We start from the raw sequence: 9,693 nt of genomic DNA, 5'->3' as shown, positions 1-9,693 counted from the left end.
CAGCTGTTAGGACTACAATTCCAAGTCAGCACAGAGAACTGTCATTAAAGTGAACAGAAGTAGAACAAGGGAATTGTTGGAACGATTCCAGTCAGGAATACTATATAGCCACATCTAAATAAGTCCCTCGTGGCTATCTCTTCAACTATTCTCAACAAGCCACTTTATATCCCATGTTGTAGCATACAATTCCTAGGCATAACAATATCTTGCACAAATTCTTCTGAAAAATGTGTCCTTAGCTGTATGTTTGACTAAAGGATGCATTCGTTTTTATTAAAGAGTTGGCTAGAATTTACTGTCTGTGTATTTGTATTAGTCACATTTTAATGCATTGAATAAGCTGGTTCCAATTAAGCTAATTGCACTTAGGTCCCTCTGAAAGCAACATGTAAAATTAGCAATGACTTGAGGGTTTTTTTTATTTCAGTAGGAATAAAGTGCAACTTAATGAGCAGAGTAATTATAATTGCCATCAGGGGGGTGATGAGGCAGTTCTTCCAGCCAGGGCAAAAGGTTTTTGTTTTTTATTAAGCATTTATAGGCCGCCCTTTTCCCTGAGGGGACTCAGGGCGGCTTACAATAATAGGGGGGGGAGTGCAGGACAAAACACAAAAAGAAAATGTGAATAAAAATAATTAGCAGTAAAAACCCAACATTCATTCAACATTCGGGAGGGGCGAGAGTAAAGTCTTATCCCCAGGCCTGACGGGATAGCCAGATCTTGAGGGCTGTGCGGAAGGCCTGGACGGTGGTGAGGGTGCGGATCTCCACGGGGAGATTGTTCCATAGCGTCGGAGCTGCAACTGAGAAGGCTCTCCTCCGCGTAGTCGCCAGTCGGCACTGACTGGCGGATGGAATTCGGAGGAGGCCTACTCTATGCGATCTGATGGGACAGAGGGAGGTAATCGGCAGAAGGCGGTCTCTCAAATAGCCAGATCCACCACAAGGTACAGGAAAACCCTTCCCTCTTTTTTTTTCTTAATGGAATGAGGATATCAGTGCAGATGATTTGAGGCTTTGATCCACCCAATGCAAATAACTAGAATAACTTCCCTAGCTGTCCTCTTTTTGAAAGAAAAATATTACATCAAACTGATACACAGAGTAAACATATCTATAACACACAATACCAATAATTTAACACTATTATCATTGATAATTGCAATAGTAAAGAGGGAAAGATGTGGAAAAAATGTATTTTAAAGAAAACTATGTTGGTCAAAGCTTTTCCTTGCCCCTTTGTCAAAACCAAAGGCATAACCTATTCAAATATTGACAAACAGTGCATATTGGTAATCTATTTTAGAAAATTAGGATCTCTTTTGAATGCTGAATATTTATTTTCAATTGAAGAAAATGTATGTTTCTCAGGGTTGAACTATGGAGTCCTTGGTGCTCATTGAGCTTGGCTATTTTCTTACAGATGTTCCATTACCCAAGATAACATCAATGTGATTCAGCATGGGTTTTGTTCCCTGTTTTTGTATAGTAGCTTGCCCTTCCAGTTTTGGTAGAGCTATGTTTTTCTCCTTGGTAGTTCCTTGTACTGTTTTCCTCTTGTTTGATTGGAATTAATCCCTGCTTATCTGAGTATTGGCTGCTGGAGAAGGTATGTTCTAGTCTTTTTGTTTTCTTCTTAGCTTTTTATTGTCTCTTTTGAACAATGTGTAAGTATGGTTTATTTATTTGTGTTTATTGATGGCTAATTTGTCTGAATGTCAACCTTCCAAGAATAGTATTTTTGGATTTTGCTTAGTTTAGGATTCTCACAGTTTCTCGGTTGAAACTATGGTTGACTCTTTCCATGTTTTACAAAATTAATTTTAATGTGTCTTCTGATTGCTTGTTGGTGTTCATGGATTTGTTCTACTAGGCTTCTGCCTGTCTGTCCTACTTATTGGCTGTTACACTGTTGGGGATGACTCATTTTACTTAAGTCATGTTTTGAAGGGCTTTAGTTCATTTGTGTGCTACAGTAATGATATATAATTGAAAGTGTTGGTTGTTTCTGAGATGCTTTTGAAGTATGGTACCTGTTTTCCTTTTCATAGCTTTGCATATTTTTGATGTAGTAGGTGGAATAGTCAGGTGCTTATTTCATGGTTTTGGGAGATGTTGTATAGTATAGGAAGACTGTTTCCTTGTGTCTTTGCAGTTTCCTTTGCAAAATTTCAGAATTGATTTGCCATTGCCTAATTCTTCCTAGGACTAAGAGAGAGAGAGAATGGTTCAAAGTCACCCAACTGGCTCTGTGCCTAAGGCAGTGGTTCCCAAACTTGGCAACTTTAAGACTTGTGGACTTCAACTCCCAGAATTCAACTCTGCTGGCTGGAGAATTCTGGGAGTTGAAGTCCACAAGTCTTAAAGTTGCCAAGTTTGGGAACCACTGGCCTAAGGTAAGATTAGAACTCACAGTCTCCCAGTTTCTAGCATGATGCCTTAATCACAATGCCAAACTGGCTTTCCGACTCTCTTCTTTTACCTACAATAATGGCTGGTTTGGAGGTCACTGTTTATTCCTGCAAAACCTTTCACCACCAATCCCATTAGAAGCAAAAAACAAATGTCTGAGATAAATACATTGCCAAGAAAACATCTGGGATCAATAGAATCTAATTCTTAATTTTGCAAGTTAAAAAATTATGTCCCCCAGAATTGAATTAATCCAAACTAATAATAATATGAGAGAGCTTGCTCTCTGAGTCCTCATATTTGCAGCTGCTAGCAGGAGAACTCTGCAGAGACATTTCCATTTGATTGCTGGAGATGTAATTTCAGCAGGAGCCCTTGTTAGAGGATGTGCTCTAGAACATTAGCAGGGTGCTTCAAGATATTGAGCTTGCAAGATAATGAGCAATTAAATAGCAGAATGTGACGTTCAAAACTAAATAGTTTAGTATAGTTGTTTGGGATTTTTGAGTATGTGTTTAGCCTGCTATCAAAGAATATTAGTAGAAATTCATTGTATTCTAAACAAAACGTCAAAAATATTGTAGGAGGGGAGCTATGTTAATTAGGCATGTTATATCGGTAGTACATTTTCTAACTAACAAATGTTATTAGGGGTCCTTGGTGCTTTCTGAGCTTGCTTGTTTTCCTGCAGACATTTCATTACCCTAACTAGGTAACATCATCAGTGCTATTAAGGAGGACTGTTTGCTGTCAGTTTATATTCTGGTGATTTGCTTCTCTGTGTGGGTGGTCTTAGATATTTTTGGTTAGGCTGTTTACTGGTAGTTCTTTGGCAGTTTCTTGATTGGGATATTGTTTACTTACTTGTCTGTCTAAAGTTAATCTTAGAGATAAACTATGCTGATCTGGTTGCTGATTACTGGTGGAGAGATGCTGGAGTCTTTTCTCTTTTGGACTGGTTGATTGTTTCTTTTGCAAACGCTATAGATGTTGTTAATGTCTATGTGTCTATTGATGACTGATTTGTCAGAGTGCAAATTTTATTAAAAGGCTTATGCTTTCATTTTGCCAAAGCTGATGCATTATAAAATTTATTACCATGATCCTTATTTAACAAACATTTATCATTAACAACCAGTGGTTTCATATAGGAGAGACAATCTCTAAGATCCTCTCCATGTCTCATCATGACTGACTGAAACACCTCTAGGGAAAGAGCAAAATTACTGCAAAATATAATCTGCAATTCCCAGTCCCTGTAGGCCAGGGGGGTCACATCATCAAATTCACATCATCACAGCGGCATCACATGATGTATCAGGACTTTTTTCTCCTTTGCTAAACCAGGTGTGGGTGTGGCCAGCACGTGACATATCTGGCCCACGGGCCGGAAGTTTGACAGCCCTGTTGTAGGCAATCCAGTAAGATACCATGAGGTAAGGCAATCCAAAATTCCAAATCAGATGACGTGTAAATTACTCCTATCTACGTACCATCAAAGGTCATCAAGCAAATAGATCAATCCTGTTTCTGACTGCAATACTAATCCACTATTACTGTCTCAACAATTTTCCCTAAAAAAGGAAAGTTTTGGAAGCTCCCTGTCCAAAATCCTATATTTCAATGGAACTGCACCACAGCTTACCTCAAGGCTGCCACAAATTCCCCTTCCCACCAATTAACAACCACAGATGGAAAGAACCTGTGTAACATTATAAGATGGTGTCTAAATCATCATTAAGGAGTCTTCCCACGGGGTGCGAAGCCTGAAGGAATCTGAGCAACTTTATCAGTGACATGCTGTGCAAATCAGTCACAGATGCCAGATAGAACATTTTCATGTTGCTCCTTGAAGAAGAAGGTTGGTTATTTAAATAAAGTCAATGAAAAATAGTTCACCAACACAATAAGTGTAAAATGAGCACATTTTACCTACCATCTTACCATGTGCAAACCTAAATGAGGATGTGTATACCTGTGCTCAGTCTAATCCACTGTTCATTTTCCTCCACCAGCACTTCAGGCATTGTTTATGGCATTCACTTCCTGAAAGGATCAGTTGCCAAAAGAAGGCCATCAATTGCATATCAAACAGTTATCTTGGCCACATGCATTGGGTTTTTTTTATGACGGATAAAAATATTTTTTTTAAAAAACAGTTTATGGAAAACTAAAATAAGCATCAGAAAACATATACAAAGTTTTTAATACTGACCATTAGTACTATCATTTTGTTTTTAAATAAAAGTGGAAGAGTACTAGTGAGACCAAGTTGAAGCAACTTCTGGGAAACTCAACATTTTGTTCAACTTCTCATGTTAGATTTTGGATTATTTTTAATGATATGATGAAGATGATGATAAAGAAGAACATGATATGCTAGATGACTATTCTAGTTCTCTATTGCCCAGAATAAGCTTTAGTTGGGTGTCTTATAAAGAAATAAAATAAAATCCCACAAATTAAAGCTGCCTTGCCAGACTTTAGTTGAAGCAATTAAAAAATAGAAGAAAAGGTATGCTGATTAAAATGAAAGCTTACCAGTTCAACTATTCATTCCCTCAACAGTCGATCAGGTGTTGGCAGCAAACAATAGGATTTTCCTACTATGTTCCCAAAACTTTATGTATCTCTTGTCCTGGAGGTAATTCATACTTATCACAACATGATCGTTCTTTGTGAAATGATCTAATTTCCTTTAAAAGCATCCAAGATTATATTTATCCCTTTGTCCTCTGATAGTGAATTCCTGAATTTAATTAAAGGTTGAATGAAAGTATTTTCTTCTTTTAGTTGAAATCCTCAATCATTCAGCTTCATTACATAATCCCTTCTAAGGATGTAGAGTGTGATTATTTTCTTGATACCATATATGATTTGGACTATTTTATTTCATCTTTTCAATTTTTTTTTATTCTGAACTAAAAATAGAAGCCAAATTTTATTGTAGAATTTTCTTGCACAGAATTTTTTGCAGCTCTATAACATTTTAAATAAAAACATATCACCATATGAAAATTTTCTTGATAAATAGACTAAAGAAGCTTTGTGAATATATTTTATAGATGAGTTTTAGCTGAATGCATATCAAATTCTTGTAGGTGTTTTATGCTAGTTGTAAAAGGTATTTGGTGCTTTAATAACTTTTTATTAACTATAACAGCTATGAAGATTGCTAGTTTATTTAGCTCAGGTGTATACCTTATTATTTCTGAACCATTTTTAAACCATTTTTTTGTGAAAAGTTTACAAGGAGAAGAAAGGAAGTTTATAATATAATGTGTTTTATGATATTTGAAAACAAAACTTGAAACCACAGATTTGCAGCTACAGAATTTAATAGATAGTATTAGTTCTAGCAGCTGTAGAATTAATTCTTCACTTTTTTTTAGGCACGTCTATCTATAAAGAGATGGTACACAAGGCTACTTCTGTACAAATCCTAAAGCCTGAATTAATAAGGACAAAAATTCTATATGGAGTATGAGTAATGGATGTCTCGGTTACCAAGGGAGAGAATGCTGAATTACAATGCAAATTCACATACTCATTCATCATATAAACCTATTTTGAACACACAGGTTTGTCTCTAGAGATTCTCAGTCATCCAGGTCCCGGTTTCCCAAAGGTGCTTTTTCAAAAGGCAACTGGACCTTGTTTTTCCTTGAAGACGTTTTACTTCTTATTCAAGAAGCTTCTTCAGTTCTGACTCAAAGGTGGAGGATGGAAGGATTTGTATTCCTTGCACTTATCTGGTCATTAGCCTTCTTTCTCAGAGTCACTGAGATCACTTGGAGGTTTATCTGTGCCCTCAGAGACACCTGAACAGTGCAAATGGGCGTGGAACTTTCTTTCAGCAGTTTCATGATCCTTCCTAAATCCTTCCATCGGAGGGACTTGAATTATGAAAGCTAAAAATTGACTCACTTATACCAGTATGGCATGCAGTATCTTAAATTTTCCACACATAGTTACAAAAAAATATTTCCTGTAGAGTAAATAAACAAATATAAAAGTAGCCAATGGTCTTAGATTATCTAATCAAGTCTTTAAAAAAGACTTTTCCTGGTATTTTCTCATCTAATCAAATTTAAATTCTGCTATAAATATTTTCTTCTTTGGGTACTTTTTTAATGTTATAATTACATTCTGAAGATAAAAAGAAAGTTGTCATTGCAGACTAGAATTGCAATTCCTAGGATATATACTATAAGTGGCATCACCACAGACATTATTCAGTCACTGCTTACAAAATCCCTGCCTATTTAGAATTGGGAGCAGGGGAATGCAGATATGCAAATATATCACAAGCAAATCAGCAATTGCGAATTAATCTGAAGAGAAAAAAAATGCCGCTACAGTTGCATTACTCCAGTGCTGAGGTCCCAGAACATCTATATATCACACTGATGATGTTTTTGGTCATAAACTCAAAAAGAGCAGATGAGAGCTGCTTTGTTTTTATCATTTAGATAATGACTTTATACTTCATGTGAAATCACACTATAGCACTTCATTTAAACAGAAATTTAAATAAGCAATTAAAAACACCTGGACAAAAATTTTGCCATCTGCCATTTTATAACATACACCATATGCCATGTTGCATCACTGTTTTTAAAAAATGCAGTATGGATATAATAATGTTGACCTACATCTCCTGAATGGTGTACAGAAAGACAGCAACCTGAGCTATGAAGAATGAGGATTTTTATGATAGGTAGGTAGGTAGGTAGGTAGGTAGGTAGGTAGGTAGGTAGGTAGGCAGGCAGGCAGGCAGGCAGGCAGGCAGGCAGGCAGGCAGGCAGGCAGGCATCATTTTCTTCAAAGAGTTATATTATGTCACATATGCCAAATATTTAACCTGCAAGAATCCATTTACAATCATAGGGATGTTAAAGATAAGGACAAATGACATTTATTCAAGCATTGCAATATTTATTTGTGAAGCCATCAAAGATTTCTAAGCTAGAATACATTAAATGTTTCTGTTTTGGATAAAATACAAAAGAAAAGGAGCCCCACCATATAAATAGCAACTGTAATTATCATGTGACTATTTTTGTGATAGCCTTTAACATCCTTATCACTTCAGATCTGTAAAGCTACTCCTATGCCTATTTAAATGAACATGTGCAAAAGCTCTAAGGTGTATCACGGAGCTGCAGTGGCTGAAAGCTTAATGCAATTCTTGTGATTAAGATTATTTAACCAGTTATGCTTAAATTCTCTAGATAAAACATAATTATCATTGCAGACTAGAATTGGGATCTTTATAATAAATAGAATTGCCACAAAAATTATTTAGTTATTACTTATTAAATAAAATTGCTATATATATATGCTATATACAAATAAAATCACACACCTCTGCCCATCTCAAGCATTAAAGATTTGGAAAAATATTGAGGAAAGTTACAAAGATTATGAGAAAAATAGCAATAATGATTGAAAGATTTGAATATATTATATTATTTGTTCAAGCAAAGTTTTAGAGCAAATAAGCTTTTTCACTGCCTCTTTTATCATAAGATATTCAGAACTAATTTATCCAGAGCAATGTGTCTGACTTCCTTTTTAGAAGACCAAGAGCAAATTTCATTCAACTGTCTCCCTATGCCTATTTGTAAACCACCATCCATACACACACACACACACACACACACACACACACACACACAGGTCTATATATATATATATAACTTATATATATATAACTGCTACTCTATAGATCTGTTTATCAATACATCAGAGCTAACAGAAAAGAAATAGCTTGGTGAGTAAACATTGTATGTCTCGAATAAGTTATCTTGCTAGATGAATTTGACATAAGGAGAATGGCAGAAAATCAGTTTGGCGTGAATTTGTTGAGAAATCAAGAGGACTCAGTTATCCAGGCAATTTAGAATATTCTATAAGCAAATTCTACAAAACCATTATGAATTTCAGTTAATTAATTTTGAATGTTAAAGCACAATATTCCAAATGGAACCAATGCTGCATTTCGCTTAGAATCTTGATCTCCATGACTAACTGACAAGAAGCTGCTCAGTGTTTTATCTCTACATTTAATTCTCCCTGTCACTTCTTTGCTTCTCTCCCACCCCCAATCTTTCCCCCATAATTGATCAGCATCTGTTGAGTCACCTTTACCCCCTCTGACGTACTTCTCCCTCTTCTGACGGGCATAGTCATGTCATCCAATGCCTTTATAATGGAATCTCCTTTTTGAAACCAGTCATAACCGTAGGCCCCAATATGAGAATCAGCACAATAACCGGAGAAAGGAAGGAGGAGGAGGAGGAAGAAGAATAAGTTTACACCACAGTGGACTTAGAGGAAAATAGGGCATTCAGGCCAAAGTACTTCTGATTTACAGATTATCCTCCCTAAGGCAATTTTTCTCTCAATTTTTCTTTTCCAGTGGTGATGCCTGGATGGATGGCTAGTTCACTGATGCCTGCCTCCCTGGATAGTGATAGTCACAGTCTCAAAGAGAAGTTGAGAATCTGGTAAAATGGCAAGAAAGGCAACAGTTCTCAAGACCCCAGAGAAAAGCCAGATATCCAGCTTCCTTTCAGTGCTGTACCAGACCCTACATGAGCCTAAACTAACCTGCTCAGGGGTCTTTTGAGTCAAAAGTGCTTTGTAAATGTGCCTGTCCCTTTAAAGAAAGGGAACGCTGCTTCTCACATTCTGCCTCTGTGGGTGAACACAAGGTGCTGAGATTGAGCTGCTTGAGAGAGAGAGAGAGTAAAGACGATCCAGTGGAAGGAGGAAGAAGGGAAAACCTGCTGGAAAAAAGAAAGAGGTGAATTGGGGCAGAAATGAAGATAAGTGAAATAAAGGCAACAGGGCCTGGGGGGAGGTGAGAGCTTTTATTTAATAGTCATAGGAAGAATAATTGTGTTTTCATGGCGGGTGAGGGATAATAAAATTAATCTAACTTGTTATTGAAACTACTCTGGGAGTTAAGAATTGTCTGTGTAAACTCAAATAGCATTCTCAGCCACCTTTTTTGCCTCAACTTCAAAAACTGAATTTCTAAGAGAATTGTCAGTAAAGATTGGCTGGGAAGAGAAATTCCTGTTCTACAGCTGAATCCCAGTGCTGTAGTAGTTGTTTGGGTTTTCTTTTCATTATTATGGAAATATAAATATTTATAATACATAGAAGCCTCATATACACTGTTGCTTTGATTGAAAAACACATTTTTCCTCTTCTGATAAAAAACAATATGGCTTAAACTAATTGTAAATTTAAGTGAATAGCAAAAAA

The sequence above is a fragment of the Thamnophis sirtalis genome, unplaced genomic scaffold (genome assembly GCF_051295495.1).
Source record: "Thamnophis sirtalis isolate CommonGarterSnake01/CBP01778 unplaced genomic scaffold, rThaSir2_p1.2 scaffold_12, whole genome shotgun sequence".
NCBI lineage: Eukaryota > Metazoa > Chordata > Lepidosauria > Squamata > Natricidae > Thamnophis > Thamnophis sirtalis.
This window is presented reverse-complemented; position numbering follows the sequence as displayed.